The sequence below is a fragment of the Prionailurus viverrinus genome, chromosome D2, assembly GCF_022837055.1.
Source record: "Prionailurus viverrinus isolate Anna chromosome D2, UM_Priviv_1.0, whole genome shotgun sequence".
In the NCBI taxonomy this organism is placed as follows: Eukaryota; Metazoa; Chordata; class Mammalia; order Carnivora; family Felidae; genus Prionailurus; species Prionailurus viverrinus.
The window spans coordinates 15,830,925-15,845,676 of NC_062571.1; the positions used below are offsets into that span (position 1 = coordinate 15,830,925).

The 14,752-nt window shown below is 48.1% G+C and overlaps 1 protein-coding gene across 13 annotated transcripts in view; it reads left to right on the forward strand.

Annotated features, from left to right (window-relative positions):
- SIPA1L2 (signal induced proliferation associated 1 like 2) overlaps positions 1-14,752 on the forward strand; it is a 226,220-nt gene that overhangs the window by 45,358 nt on the left and 166,110 nt on the right. For 12 of the 13 annotated variants that reach the window (XM_047825079.1, XM_047825088.1, XM_047825090.1 and 9 more), the window contains exon 2: positions 6,308-6,357. The gene's annotated coding sequence lies outside the window, so the exon portion shown is untranslated. Of the gene's footprint in view, positions 1-3,956; positions 4,011-6,307; positions 6,358-14,752 lie in introns of those variants that run through there. The other variant, XM_047825083.1, reaches the window with a different exon arrangement.

Genomic DNA, 14,752 nt, shown 5'->3' on the forward strand with positions numbered 1-14,752 from the left:
TGGGGAAGAGCCTACTGACGCCATGACTGTCAGAGTAAAGGCCATCTTAGGGGAGTCATTTGAAGACTCCTTTGAGGTGATGTTATGCGTGGTACAGTTTTGCCCAGGTAATTCATCTGGACCACCGGTTATGAATGACAGAAACCCAACTTTAAGCAGAAACGGAAAGGGTGTCGCTCAAGTAACGGAGGCATCTAGGAGTAGCATGCTACAGAGCCAGGGGTTTTGACGTGGCCCCAGACCCTTTCTCTGTATCTTGACTCCGCTTTGCGGCGTCCTTCACGGCCGCGCTCTCTGTGTCATCGGCAAGATGGCAGCCAGTAGCCGGAGCTCACGTCCCCCTAGCTAGTCCTCTTAGCTGAAACCGAACTTCTCCCTCCCCAGACCCCTGCGCTGCCCAGGGACGATGTAGACGACTTGGCTTTGGTTCTGCACGCGGAACTGGGCACCGAGGGTGAGGGAATGCCGGGCCTCGAGTGGCCCTGTGGACGGCATTACGTAGGGCCAGGGAAGGTTCCCCACAAGAGCCAGAAGAAGGGGGCGTGGCCCTGGTGTGCCGGGCAGACAGACACTGGAGCTGCCACGGTCCACGGTGGCGCACGAGGGCACGGGCCGGGAGAACAGAGACGTCAGCTGGGGTGTGGAGCGGGGGCCGAGGGCGAGGTTTGGTGGGAGGGATGTGCGCTCCGCCCTTTGCATGTCGAAGTAGGGGTGCCGGGGTGGGGTGGCACGGTGGGGTGACAGCTCGCTGTTTGGGCGCCAAGCTAGCAGGGTACCAAAGCAAGTGATGCGTCGCAGTCATAGGCGTGGAATAGTTAAGCTCACTGGGGAGGAGCGTGTGGGAGGTTGAGTCACATGAAATTCCTGCTTTTGTAGGTCAAAAATGGCAGCGCAGGGGTGACTGCACATGGTTTAGCTCATTCCTTGGGAATTCCGTCCTGAAACGCCTCCGTTCTCTCTTCCGGCAGATGGGCACTGTGTGCTCCTTACTGTGCTGGCCTCCTGTGTTCTCGTTCTCCGCGGCTTTCAAGTCTTCACAGAGAGCCCGTCTTTTTTCCTTCCTCTTTCCTCCCTCCTCCCCTTTCCCTCCATCCTTCTCTTTATCCTTCCTTCTTCGGGAAATACTGACCTTTTGAAGAAAAGCACGGAGCACAGTACTTAGGACGGGACGCGTAGTGTGAACCTTGCCCCCGCCCTCCTGGATCCTAGAGTCTAGATACGAGAGCAGAGTGTTGTGGGGATGATGAATGCTCTGCGAGGTGTGGGGAGGCATTCAAGGCCTAGATTCTTCTTTATTCACCCTGGGCCAGTCATGGGGGAGAGGAAGACTGTATGTACCTTGCTGATAGACATGAGGGAATAGGACTGTCCCTGCCACGCCCCACACCTTTGCCATGGTTCGGCTACTCCCGTGTTACCTGCTGCAGAAAACCTTCCCTCCCTCTCTCCTCCCAGGTAAAATTTGGCCTCCCCCTCGCTGGTGCCCCAACGGGGCCCTTCAAGAGATTTCATCCCACTTACCTGTGTAAAGGTTGGCTCCCTCCATTAGGCAGTGAGCCTTAGGTGACAAGAATGGACAGCATTTAGTACAGTGTTTGAATGCTCGAGGTGCTAAGTAAATATTGATTCAATGTTTAAATAACTTTGAAGGGGCTGCGTTTCCAGAGCCCTTCTTCTTTCCACCTGACTTGAAAAGAATGCCGGGGAACATATACAAAGGATACTCTTCAGCCTTAAACAAGAAACCTGGCTGTATGTGACAAGGAGGAAGTTGCAGGACGTTATACGAAGTGAAATAAACCAGTTCCAGGAGAACAGATGCCATGTGATCCTACTTAGGAGAGGAATCCAAAAATAACCAGACTCACGGGGGCAGAGAGGGGCATGGTGGTTGCCAGGGGCTGGGCAGGGGGCAGATAGGGAATTTCTGTTCAATACGTATAAGGTTGCGGTTATAACGTAAAGATGAGTACATTCTCGAGATCTGCTGTGCCCCATCGTGCCTATGGAGTTAATAATAGCGTATCGTGCACTTAAACGTTTAAGAGGGTAAATCTCTTGTTAAGGGCTCTTGCAACAATTTAAAAATACGTTTGCGACAGCCGCCAAAACAAACACCGAAACGAAAACAGATATAACCCCACCTGAGTGACGTAGCGCGTGGCGCCACGCTGAAATTCCAAAGGAAATGTGCGTAGCCAAACGGCATCGCTGCCCGCGTTGAGAGTTTCACATCGCGCCGACCCGATTCGCAGCAAAAGCAGACTCTTGAGGGTGGTCAGAGAAGTCATTTGACCTCCGGCCTGTGATTGAGACGCCCAGGTAAAACTAGACCTCTAAATGGACTGAAAACGCTGGACACGGTGTGTCTAAGTGCGACTGGCCGAGATGGTAAAAGCCTGATGGCTCGTGCTCCTGCGTGGTCAGTGCTGGTGGACGCTGGGCGTGGCAGGGGCAGCGGTTTCCAACATGCGTTTCCTGGAGCACGTGGCCTAAGGTGACATTCATCTGCGCGGATCCCAAACCCTTTTCTGGGAACGACTGGCTGTTTGAATCCGGCGCTGATTCCACGTTCGGCTATATGCCTTCTTCAGGAACCATCTCCTGGAGTGTGCAGTTTCCTTTCGGAGCGGGTGAGGGAGGTCTGGGTTGAGACGGTAGCTCTGCACCCCTGGGCCTCATGACGGTGCACAGGACACGGCCGTGGTTCAGAGATTCAGGGCGGGAACCGTGGCTGGCCTGTTGGCCCAGAACTGGCGAGTGGGGGGCCAGTCCTCGCAAGGACTGCTTGCACACATTGCCAGCGTTCACAGGTATAAGGACAGAAAGCAGTGCTTAGGAGTTTGCCTCTCGGACCCATGTCCTTTCGAAAGGAATTTTTCTGTTTAAAATAAAAACAAAAAACAAAACACTGTAGCCTTTCTCTGGTGCTTTTCCTGAATACTAGCAAGCATGTCCTAACATTGGAGAAGTAATGACTTCGAGCTGGACCAAATATTTTTATTCTTCTCAGTGGAAAGTAAATATTTGCCCTCACTTTCTCAGAGCCCTGTTTCACTGGGAAAAACAGCTGAGGAACCTGCTGGTAAGAACAAAGGGCCAGGCCTCTCTTTGCCTGCATATCTGGTTTTCTGGCAGAGAGAGTCCTGTTGGAGCGTGAGTCGCCGCCTCTCAGCAATGGGCCAGGGGACAGGAGAGCATCTCGCCTTTCTCTGACCTGCTCTCTGCAGGACAGCGCACAGCCCCAAGTTCTGCACTTTGAGAAAACTACGCTCTGCCGAAAGCCCACCGATTTTCTTCTCCAGAGCAAAAACAAGGCAAAAGACAATAGCCAGTTGCCTCATGTAAACCACCTGCTCGGTAGGAAATGGAGAACCGTGGAGCCCCCCAGTCCCACTTGGGAGGATTTGCGGTTTCCTTTCCTGTCGGTAAACAAAAGCAGTGAGTTAAAAGAGTGGAGCACGGATTGTTTACAGGATATTTGCTTGTATCAAAGGAAGGAAAAGTGCCTTTTACAGAGTTGCGTTCATTGTGTGGGGGATGTCACAACGTCAGTTAAAGGGTCTCGGCCGAAGAGGAGAAATTAACCCCAAAATAGTGAGTCGTGAAACGCAAACCGTTTCATCAATAGGACTTTGAAAAAGCGGAGGGTTTTATAATGTACCAGCATTAAAAAAAAAAAAATAGAAGACTAGACAGCCTCTTGAGAGAAAAAAAAGGGTTCCTACAACTTTGAAAAATATGGATAGTTCAGAGGATACGATTTTTTTTTTTTTGTAGTTGCACGAGCTCGTGGCTTTGTGTGCCAGAAACATTTATCACTCACCGTGCAGTTGAGTCTCCTAAGCAGGCCTTTCCAGATTGCATCTCAGTACATCTAGTGCGATGCCTGGGTCGCTGCCCTTTCTGTGCTGCCCAGAGACGGTCTCCTTCAGCTGTTTGAGGCACAGGAGCTCGTAGCTGGGAGGTGGTTGGCGAACATGGGCCAAGTGGATGGATGCTTGGTTGGAGTGAGTTATTTATTTATTTATTTATTTATTTATTAATGTTTATTTTTGAGAGAAAGGGAGAGAGAGAGCATGAGCAGGGGAGGTGCAGAGAAGGGGGTGGGACAGAGGATCCTAAGCTGGCTCTGGGCTGTCAGTAGAGAGCCCGACGCGGGGCTCGAACTCGTGAACCGTGAGATCACGACCTGAGCTGTCGTCGGATGCTCAACCGACTGACCCACCCAGGCGCCCCTGGTTGGAGTTAATAAGCTAGTAAAAGATTGAAGCAATGACCTAGGATGCCCAATAATATATTCTTTTCCCCGTTATTTAATGTTAAGTCTTTTTGATAAATTCTTCGGTGTGTGTGTGTGTGTGTGTGTGTGTGTGTGTGTATGTGTGATAAAGTTTACACAACAGAACATTTACTGTTTTTAAGTGTGTGGTTCAGTGGCGTTAAGTATATTCACACAGTGGTGCAACCATCTGTCTCGAGACACTTTCCCTCTTCCCGAGCAGAAATGTTGTACTCATTAAACTCTAACTCCCCCTCCCCCTCCCCCAGCCCCTGGCCACCACCCAACTCTGCTTCCTGTCTCTATGCAGCTGATTATTCTAGGTACCTCATGTAAGGGGAGTCCCGGAGTATCTGTCCTTTTGCGGCCGGTTTGCTTCACTTGGCATCACGTCTTCGGCGTTCGTCCGTGGTGTAAGGTGTTATGATCTCCTTCCTTTTGAAAGCTGAGTAATATTCCATCATGTGGATTTGCCACAGTTGGTTCCTCCGTTCATCTGTTGATGGACACTTGAGCTGATTCTGCTTTCTGGCTATTGTGAGTAAGGCTGCTGTGAGCACGGGTGTGTGTGCATCTTTTCAAAACGTGCGCTGTCCTTTCTCCTGGGTATGTACCCAGAAGGGAAATTACTAGATCGTATGGTAATTCCAGGTTTAATTTTTTGTGAGGGACTCGCCGTACGTGCTTTGGATTTTTAAGCTCCGAATTGGCTGCATCGGCTCCATTAAGTTAAGTCCGTGAGAATGTCTCCCCCCTCCCTTACAGGCGCACATAACCTTAAGTCCAGCTGCAGTTGAGGGACTAACGATAGTAACCTTTCGTCAGCTGTTTCAGGGCTTTGTAAGAATGGAGACAGATTGAAAAAGGTGGGCTTCCCAAAGCCAAGGCCAACGGTAGCCTTCTCGGGAGGTGGTCTTGTAATTGATCGCGGTCAATACCGTTCTGGGACTGTAGGCGTAAGCCGGCCGTTGCGGGACAGCTCACTTACCGGGGTCTGTCTTTTGTAGGGAGCAGAGTGCAGGACTCTACCAGGACTTAGGGAAGCCACGTCGGTACCATTTCATCCAGGCCGCGCACCTCACGCTGTGGCGTGTTGAGTCCGCACGATGTCAGGTAGAGGTGCGGGGCCTCAGCGCGCCTCGCCCTGGTTCAGTTTGCATAAATTCTTACGACGACTGTTTTTAGAAATGATGTCACGAAAAGATCACGATCTTAGGAGCCAGGCTGACTCAAGTTCACACCCTGTTCTGTGTGCTTCACTTTGGGCAGATAATGCATTTCTTAGAGTACCAGTCTCCTCATCCAGGAGGCAGGAGAGGCCGATTCTGTTCAAGTGATCATGAATGTGGAAATACCGTGTATACAGGAAGTATCTAGCAGAGCGCCTGGTACTTCGTGCTGTATATCCAATATTGTCCGCTGCTGCTATATTAAAAGCAGATGCAGCCTAACAGAAGTTAGTACCAGAAATAGACCCTTAGACCAGCCATTGTCAAAATTTTGGTTGACAAATTTTTGGCCCCCTGGACATCTGTAAAAGTGATTGAGGATCCCAGAGAGCTTTTTATTATGTGGCTCATCTCTACTGAGATTTGTGACATTAGGATTCAAATGGAGAGGTTTAAAAATAGTTATTCGTATATTAAACATGGCAGCAGTAAGCCCTTCACCTTTTATTGTAAATAACACGTTTTACGAGAATCAGTGTTTTCCAGAACGACAGAAACTTAATGAGCAGAACGACATTTTCGCAAATCTCTTTAATGCCTCGCTTACAAGAATACAGCTAGACTCTCAAGCCTTTTGTGCCGAGACTGGTTAGTCAGCCTCTAGAAGATTCCGCCGTGCCTTGGCGGGAAGAGAGTGGAAAAGGGAAATCCTGCCTTTTGCTGCGAAAATGGTTTGAACCCGGGAGACCCCTGGAAGGGTCCTGGGAACCCCTGGGGACTCTCAGACCACACCTTAAAAACCGCTGACCGGAAGTTTTTCTGTGATTCTGAACTAGAACTCTTCCTTCTCTTGCAGGTTCTTGCTCCCAGTGGCCCAAGCTGGAGGCTTCTGTTCTCCCTGCTCAGGTGAGTTCACTCCCCATCCCACCCCCAAGCCACTGCTTAGAGGTTTAAATTTGGGCTTCTGGGTCCCATTAATAAGAAGCCATCTGAGGGGCGCCCGGGTGGCTCAGTCGGTTGAGCGACCGACTTCGGCTCAGGTCAAGATCTCGTGGTCCGTGAGTTCGAGCCCCGCGTCGGGCTCTGTGCTGACAGCTCGGAGCCTGAAGCCTGTTTCGGAATCTGTGTCTCCCTCTCTCTCTGACCCTCCCCTGCTCACACTCTGTCTCTGTCTCTCTCAAAAATTAACAAACATTAAAAAAAATAATAAAAATAAATACATAAATAAAAAAAGAAGAAGAAGCCGTTTGAACTTTGGAATTGCCTAAACTGGGGGCTTCAGAAGGAGGGACTAGCAAGTTCCTGTGAGCCTCTGTCCCTTAAAGTGTTTAAAAGGGCATGAATCTTAAAACTGGTTGGTGTAGCTCTCCAAGGAGTGTCCCTACTTAGAGTAAAGGGACAAAGTGTGAGCATAGCGGAGGTTCAGGGGCTGCACAGAAGCAGCTGTCTTGGTGGCTAGTGTGCCCTGCCCTGAGGGGCCACTGTGAGTGAGGAAGGTGATGGAGGGTGGGGTGGAGGAGGGCTGGGGACCCCTGGATGAGGCCCGGCCCCTGTGCCTGGGGCCCCGCGGCGTCACCTGGAATGCCTTCCTCCAACACGGGATAAAGGCAGAGCTGGCTGCTCCCTTGTGTGTGTCCACATTTCTGTGTTTGTGTGTGTTGCATTTTTTTTTTTTTTAATTTTTTTTCAATGTTTATTTATTTTTGGGACAGAGAGAGACAGAGCATGAACGGGGGAGGGGCAGAGAGAGAGGGAGACACAGAACCGGAAACAGGCTCCAGGCTCCGAGCCATCAGCCCAGAGCCCAACGCGGGGCTCGAACTCACGGACTGCGAGATCGTGACCTGGCTGAAGTCGGACGCTTAACCGACTGCGCCACCCAGGCGCCCCTGCATTTTCTGTAACAGCAGGACACCAGGTGGTTTGGGAAGGAGCCCTCAGTGGTAGCCATTGCCCCTGCACATTTGGTCGCTGGCCTTGGATTATCAGAAGTGGCTTACTTACCATCCTTCTGTCTGTCCGTCTGTCCACACACAGATGCACGCACACGCGCACGCACGCAGTTTTCTTCTGCACCATTTATGGATACGTTACATGCATCGTGGCCCTTGGCCCTCCCCAAACGTCAGTGTGTGTTTCCTAAAAATAGAGAGATTCACTTGGTCGACAGTAGTTCAGTGATCAGTCCAGAACTTAATATGGATTCCTTACTAACACCTAATCTAGGATCTGTCTGCCGGTCCTGCCACCTGGCCCGGAGCATCCTATAGAGCCTCGTCCCCTCCGTCTGAGGTCCACTCTAGGGTCGGGTCCTACCCCCAGTTGTCCAGACATCTCTGGATCCTCTTTGTTCCCACAGCCTCTGTCGCCTGTGTGTGTGTGTGTGTGTGTGTGTGTGTGTGTGTAGTGTGTGTGTATGTGTTGGTGCATTTTGAAGGCTGCGGCCTGAGAGCCTGTGTCTTAAAATGTTCTTCAGTAGAGGAGCATTTTGACAGCAGCCAGGGTATCTATCTCTGGAGGAGGGTGCGATGCCCACGATGGGTTTCCTTGTTACCAGGTATAAGTACATCAGTGCTTTGATGGTGAAATTCCAAAACTACTCGCGGGAGAGAGAAGAGGGGGAATCAAGGAAAGTCAGCCTGAAAAGACTAAGTTCCTTCTTGTGTGGGACTCAGGAGACTTGGCCGAGGAGGTGCTAATGAAGTCCTGATGCCCGAGGACATTGTGATGTGAAAATAACAATGAAGGGGCATCATCTACATTCCAGCACGGGAGAAAGGAGGGTGGTACCTGGGTTGGTCTTAAGGGAAGACCTTCCCTCCTTCAGCTGTTTTGTCCTTCCTGGTTCCTTGGCCCCCCCTGAAGCCGGGCGATGAGTCCCCTGTGTTAGTAGCCTCTGGCCCACCGAGGGGCAAAAGCTGCCTGGACCCCACCTTGGATTAACCCGTGTCCCTTACTGTGCTTTTCAGCACCATGGGGAAATAGCTCCGCCAGGAATGAACACTGTCCAGGATTTTTTGGATCAGGTGTATAGAGCTTCCAGCCTAGAGGGTGTGGACTCCAGATTAGTTTCCTTATGGCTCATTTCGATGAGCGAAGTTATGTGGATTTTATGGAATACGAGACTGTACAGACGTTTGTGATACAGGCTCATGATTTTAAGCATACTTCATTTTATTGAAAATGGCATTCTTTAGTTTTGAAATTGATAGATGTGTTCAGACAACACAGAAATATATAAAGTATAGCATACCCTATAATCTCACTCCCCGAAGGCAGCCCGTGTCAATAGACTTTAGTCTGAATCTGCGTGCGCACTTTTTAAGAAAACAAAACAAAAATGGGATTATTCCCTTCATACTGTTTTCCCGGTCGCTTTTTTTTTTCTTACCAGTACATCGTAGATGTCTTTCCCTTGTTAGTATTTCAGTAGTGCCTACTTATTCTTTTAAACGATGAACCGGATTTCCTCGTGTATCTCCAAGATTATTTAATCCCTACGAAAGGACACTTCGGGGCTTGTCAGCGTTTGGCTCTAAGTAACAAAATGCTTGCATGCAAACAAGTATATACATACTTACGTAACTATCTCTTGGGGATAAATTCCTAGGAATGGAATTGCTGGATGAAAGAGTACTCACACTCAAAATTTTGGAGATATTGCTAGATGGCCCCTCAGATAGGTTGTGCCCAGTTAGGATTCCGTCAGTGACTCAGGAGTGAGCCTGTAGCCGGCACCGACAGCGACTAATCTCAGTCTATTGTTTCTGATTTTAATGTGAAAACTGTTATTGTTTTCATATTTATTTATTTGTTTTTTTTTTTTAAATTTTTCTTAACATTTATTTATTTTTGAGACAGGGAGAGACAGAGCATGAACGGGGGAGGGTCAGAGAGAGAGGGAGACACAGAATCGGAAACAGGCTCCAGGCTCTGAGCTGTCAGCACAGAGCCTGACTTTGACACAGGGCTCGAACTCACGGACCGAGAGATCATGACCTGAGCCGAAGTCGGACTCTTAACCGACTGAGCCACCCAGGCGCCCCTATTTATTTGTTTTAATTAATGCTGAAGTTAGGCACCTTTAGGGCCACTTGTGGTTTTTGTTCGTTTGTTTTTTGGCCTGTTTGTCTTTGGAATTATTACACGTACTGTTTTTTGCTTTTGAAACTTTATTCTGGGTATTGGTCTTTTGTCACATGATACAAACCAGTATTTTTGCAAGTTCTTAATTACCGTTTTTTTGTTTTAAACTGTTTGAGGGGCGCTTGGGTGGCTCGATCCGGTAAGCGTTCGACTCTGGCTCAGGTCGTGATCTCAAGGCTCGTGAGTTCGAGCCCTGTGTCGGGCTCTGTGCTGACAGCTCGGAGCCTAGAGCCTGCTTCAGATTTCTCTCTCTCTCTTTCTCTGCCCCTCTCCTGCTCGTGCTCTGTCTCCTTCTCTCTCTCATAAATAAACATTGAAAAAATGGAAACTGTTTGAGTTGCTTATGATGTGAATCCAGACAAACTCTTTTCAGAGCAGAGTGTGGAGTGAAGCCATGTTGTGTTGTGCTGTAGCTGCTCTGTACCAACTAGTCTTTTTTTCCAAGTTGAAAATCCGTTTTTTTTAATGTTTATTTATTTTGGAGAGCGAGAGAGACAGAGGACAAGCAGGGGAGGGGCAGAGAGAGAGAGAGAGAGACGCAGAATCCGAAGCAGGCTCCAGGCTCCTAGCTGTCAGCACAGAGCCCGTCGCGGGGCTCGAACCCACGGACCGCGAGATCGTGACCTGAGCCGAAGTCAGACGTGTAACCGACTGAGCCACGCTGGCGCCCCTGAAAATCCATTTTAAATCTCTCTTAACATGGGTAACGATTACACCCCAGGTAAAGGGGCCATCAGGAATCTGTACAACATGTCTGTTGTTAAAAAAAAGTGTAGGGGCGCCTGGGTGGCGCAGTCGGTTAAGCGTCCGACTTCAGCCAGGTCACGATCTCGCAGTCCGTGAGTTCGAGCCCCGCGTCGGGCTCTGGGCTGATGGCTCAGAGCCTGGAGCCTGTTTCCGATTCTGTGTCTCCCTCTCTCTCTGCCCCTCCCCTGTTCATGCTCTGTCTCTCTCTGTCCCAAAAATAAATAAATGTTGAAAAAAAAAAATTTTAAATAAAAAAAAAAAAAAAAAGTGTAAATGAAGCTCATTTGCATTGGTTCTTCTGTTTTCTCTTGTGCAAGGACGGTTATTCTCACATAGATTTTTCTGTAACAAATACATTGCTTGAAATCTGTGAATGTTTTAATAGCATCAGAACTGAAGAAGTGACACACTGGTTTAACTACTGACTTGTTGCATAATTTTAGAGATGGTCCCCTCATTTGGTCCCCTCATTTTCCCGTTGATGAAATTAGGACTCACTATGGGGCACCTGGGTGGCGCAGTCGGTTAAGCGTCCGACTTCAGCCAGGTCACGATCTCGCGGTCCGTGAGTTCGAGCCCCGCGTCAGGCTCTGGGCTGATGGCTCAGAGCCTGGAGCCTGTTTCCGATTCTGTGTCTCCCTCTCTCTCTGCCCCTCCCCCGTTCATGCTCTGTCTCTCTCTGTCCCAAAAATAAATAAACGTTGGAAAAAAAATTTTTTTTAAAAAGAAATTAGGACTCACTTAACTAAGTCTTTGTAAAGGCTTAGCAGCCAATCTCCTGAACAAGTCAGGAGACTTGTTCTGTAAGAGAAATCAATTATCATTAGGGGCTGTATGAGAAAAGTTCGAGCTGAGCTCCAAACTCGAGTCCTTACAAAGATGAAAGGGATTTTCCGGGATAGCTGGTACCATACTGGTCTAGAGATGGCCTTCAGAATCCTGGTAGGAAGTTTTAACTCCTTAGGTGTTTTCTTATCAGAAAGTTGTGAAGCTGGAACGTCTTGTTCCTCTTCTCTGCTCTCAGCTTTACCTTCAACTTCAGACCTTTCTTTTTTTTAATATGTTAATTTCGAGGGAGAGAGAACGTGAGCAAGCTTTCAGGGAAGGGGCAGAGAGAGAGAGAGAGGGAGAGAATCCCAAGCAGGCCCCTCTCTGTCAGTCCAGAGCCCGATGCAGCGCTCGATCTCAGCGACGGTGAGATCATGACCTGAGCCAAAATCAAGAGTGCGACTCTTACCCCGCTGAGCCACCCAGATGCCCCTTCCTTGCACCTTTTTGGAATCAAAATAAGTATTGGCAGGGGTAGCTAGGCTTCCTTTCATTCCTATCCTTCGTTGCTTTCTGGCTTTTTGGGGCCAACTTTGTGAGGCCGATGAAGTTCAAGAGGTTCTAGTTGACCTCCAGAGAGGCCACAGTTTATCTCCGTTGACTTACAGCGTTCTCAGACCAGTAAACTTCTTATCGTCCTGCCCGGATTTCTGCAGAGACCTCATACTCGCTTAGATGTCTCTACGTAGGGGAACAGCCCTGGGGTAGATGCCGTTTGCTTGCTTCCAACAGCAGTGCGCCACCTGTTGCCAGGATCAGGATGTCAAGATCTGTGATGGTGCCTTATCCTCCACTCAGGCGCCTGGACATTGGGGGACGCACTGGCCTACATGTGAAACGTTTGGGTGACTTCCCATCTCTCCCTTAACTTCACGTTTTGCTGCTTATACTCATGGCATAACACCGACATTTTCCAGATTATGTTGCAAAACAGTCTACTTCCTATCACACGATCAGCCAGATTTATAGAAAGTCTTAGCCGCCTCAGTCAAGTGGGCTTAAAATCTGAAGAGCTCGTGGGAGGGAGACCGTGGGCTCTCTTGTTCCATTCGTGCTGGAGATGATTTGCTTCTGTAAACACTTGTTGGGTAATTTCTGCTAATGGAACACTCTGTCAGGAACCACGGGAAACAAGATGATTAAAATAGGGTCCCTCCCCGGATGCCTGGGTGGCTCAGTCTGTTGAGTACCTAGCTCTTGATTTTGGCTCAGGTCACGATCTCATGATTGGCGAGTTTGAGCCCTGCACTGGGCTCTGTGCTGACCGTGTGGAGCCTGCTCGAGCTTCTCTGTCCCCCCTCTCCCTCTGCCCCTCCCCCGCTCACTCTCTGTCTCTCAAAATGCATAAATAAACTTTAAAAAAAGTTTAAAATATGGAATACGGTCCTTCCCTTCAAGAGCTTATAATCTAACCGGAAAGAATGAATTGTATACAAATAGCTGTAATACGGGGTTTGATTGCTGTAACCATCGAACACGAGGGGGGCGCTAGTGAGCTGGGCCGACCATGCATCGCTGCACCCCCAGGTTGGCTGGCAGGTCGCAGGCACTTCATACACACGTGTGAATGGACGAATGAATACATTTAGACGCGTACATTTCGGTGTGGTTTATTCATAGCAAAAAAGATGTGTGGAAAGAGATGATTTGATGGATTTGTGTTTGGTCGCATGAATACAAGAATTTGGTGAGGTCACCAAGGGCATGGGGCTGGCTGAGCGACACCCGTCATGGAGGCACCCTTTCTTTCTCTTCTTCTTTCCTTCTTTCTTTCTTTCTTTCTTTCTTTCTTTCTTTCTTTCTTTCTTTTTCTTCTTCTTTCTTTCTTTCTTTCCTCTTCTTCTCTTTCTTTTTTTCTTTTCTTCCTTCTTTCTTTCTTTCCTTCTTTTTCTTTCTCTTCCTTCCTTCCTTTTTTCTTTCTTTCTTTCTTTCTTTCTTTCTTTCTTTAACTTCTCTTCTTCCTTGCTTCATTTTTTCTCTCTTTCTTTCTTTCTTTCTTTCCTTCTTTTTCTTTCTTTTCTTTCTTCTTCTTTCTTTCTTTCTTTCTTTCTTTCTTTCTCTTCTTCCTTCTTTCTTTCCTTCTTTCTCTTCTTCCTTCCTTCCTTTTTTCTTTTTCTTTCTCTTCTTCCTTCCTTCCTTCCTTCCTTCCTTCCTTTTTTCTTTCTTTCTTTCTTTCTTTCTTTCTTTCTTTCTTTCTCTTTCTTTCTTTCTCTTCTTCCTTTCTTTCTTTTTCTCTTCTTTCTTTCTTTCTTCCTTTCTTTTCTTCCTTCCTTCTTTCTTTCTTTCTTTCTTTCTTTCTTTCTTTCTTGACTCTTTAGTCATTTTGTTTTGTTTTTTTCAAACCTGTCATTTATTATTGTCGGGGTTGTTTTTCTCAATTCACACGGTAAGATGCACTTTTCCTGATAACGAGGGGTGTCTTTTCCTTCTCTTTTTCCAATTTCTTCTCTTACCGTTAGGTTCTGTCTCGTTGAGCAAAGGACAGTGTGCTTTATGTCTGTTATATTACAAATAATTTTTCCCAAAACGTGGCCCTGATCAGTGTAATCACATGGATGGGCTTGATGATGGAATGTGGCAGACACTTTGTCTCATCTGCAAATATTTGCAGGCCATTTTCTCTTCTTCTCAATAATTATTCTAGTCCATTATTGCAGCTTTATTTGCTTACTGTTGCTACTGTGTGATAGATAATACTTTAGTACTTCAACTATCTCATTTATCTCCCAATAGTTCTTTGAAGTAGGTGTTACTATATTAATTTTCAGAGAGAGAGAGAGAGAGAGAGAGAGAGAGAGAAAGCAGGGGAGGGGCAGAGAGAGAGAGGGAGACAGAATCCCAAGCAGGCTCCACACTGTCAGCACAGAGCCAGATGCAGGGTTCAAACTCATAAACAGTGAGATCATGACCTGAGCTGAAGTTGGACACTTAACCGACTGAGCCACCCAGGCGCCCCCAATATCCATATTTTAAAGATAAGGAAGCCGAGGCCCAGGGACGTACATGATGTGTTCAGGGTCACCCAGCTAAGCAGTTATGGAGCCGGGAGGAGCTGGGCTCTCAGACCTCCTTCTCTGGCAGGGTCCCAAGGGCAGGTGACTTCTGGAGAAGGCTAACTCATCCATTTTGGCCCCACCACCCGCTTGAAGTAGCCAGCCTCACAAAACACACTTGCCCCTGAGCGTCGCGAAAGCCAGAACCTTGTTCCTGGTTGGTTGAACCTTCACCTGAAGTGGCTTCTTGGGTCTGTACGACCTCTGGAAGGTGAATGAGACTGATATCAAAGTCAGTATATTGGGAATCACCATTACCAAATGTTCCCAGTGCAGTAAGGCTTCTCGAGAGCTGCTATTCAGAAAATATTCGCAGTCCCACACTATAAAGATACAATTCTGAGTATTCCCTTACTGAAAGGCTGCTAGCTTCCTTCAGGAACCTGAATGCCAGCAGGGCTCATTCACAAAACACGTTCTAGCTTTGTAAGTTGCATCTCAGCAGGGTTTGTTTTCTTTCCTTTGTTTGTTTTCATGAAACATTTCTCGGGAGGAAATATCAGGGGAAGATTTCATAAAGGCAGCAT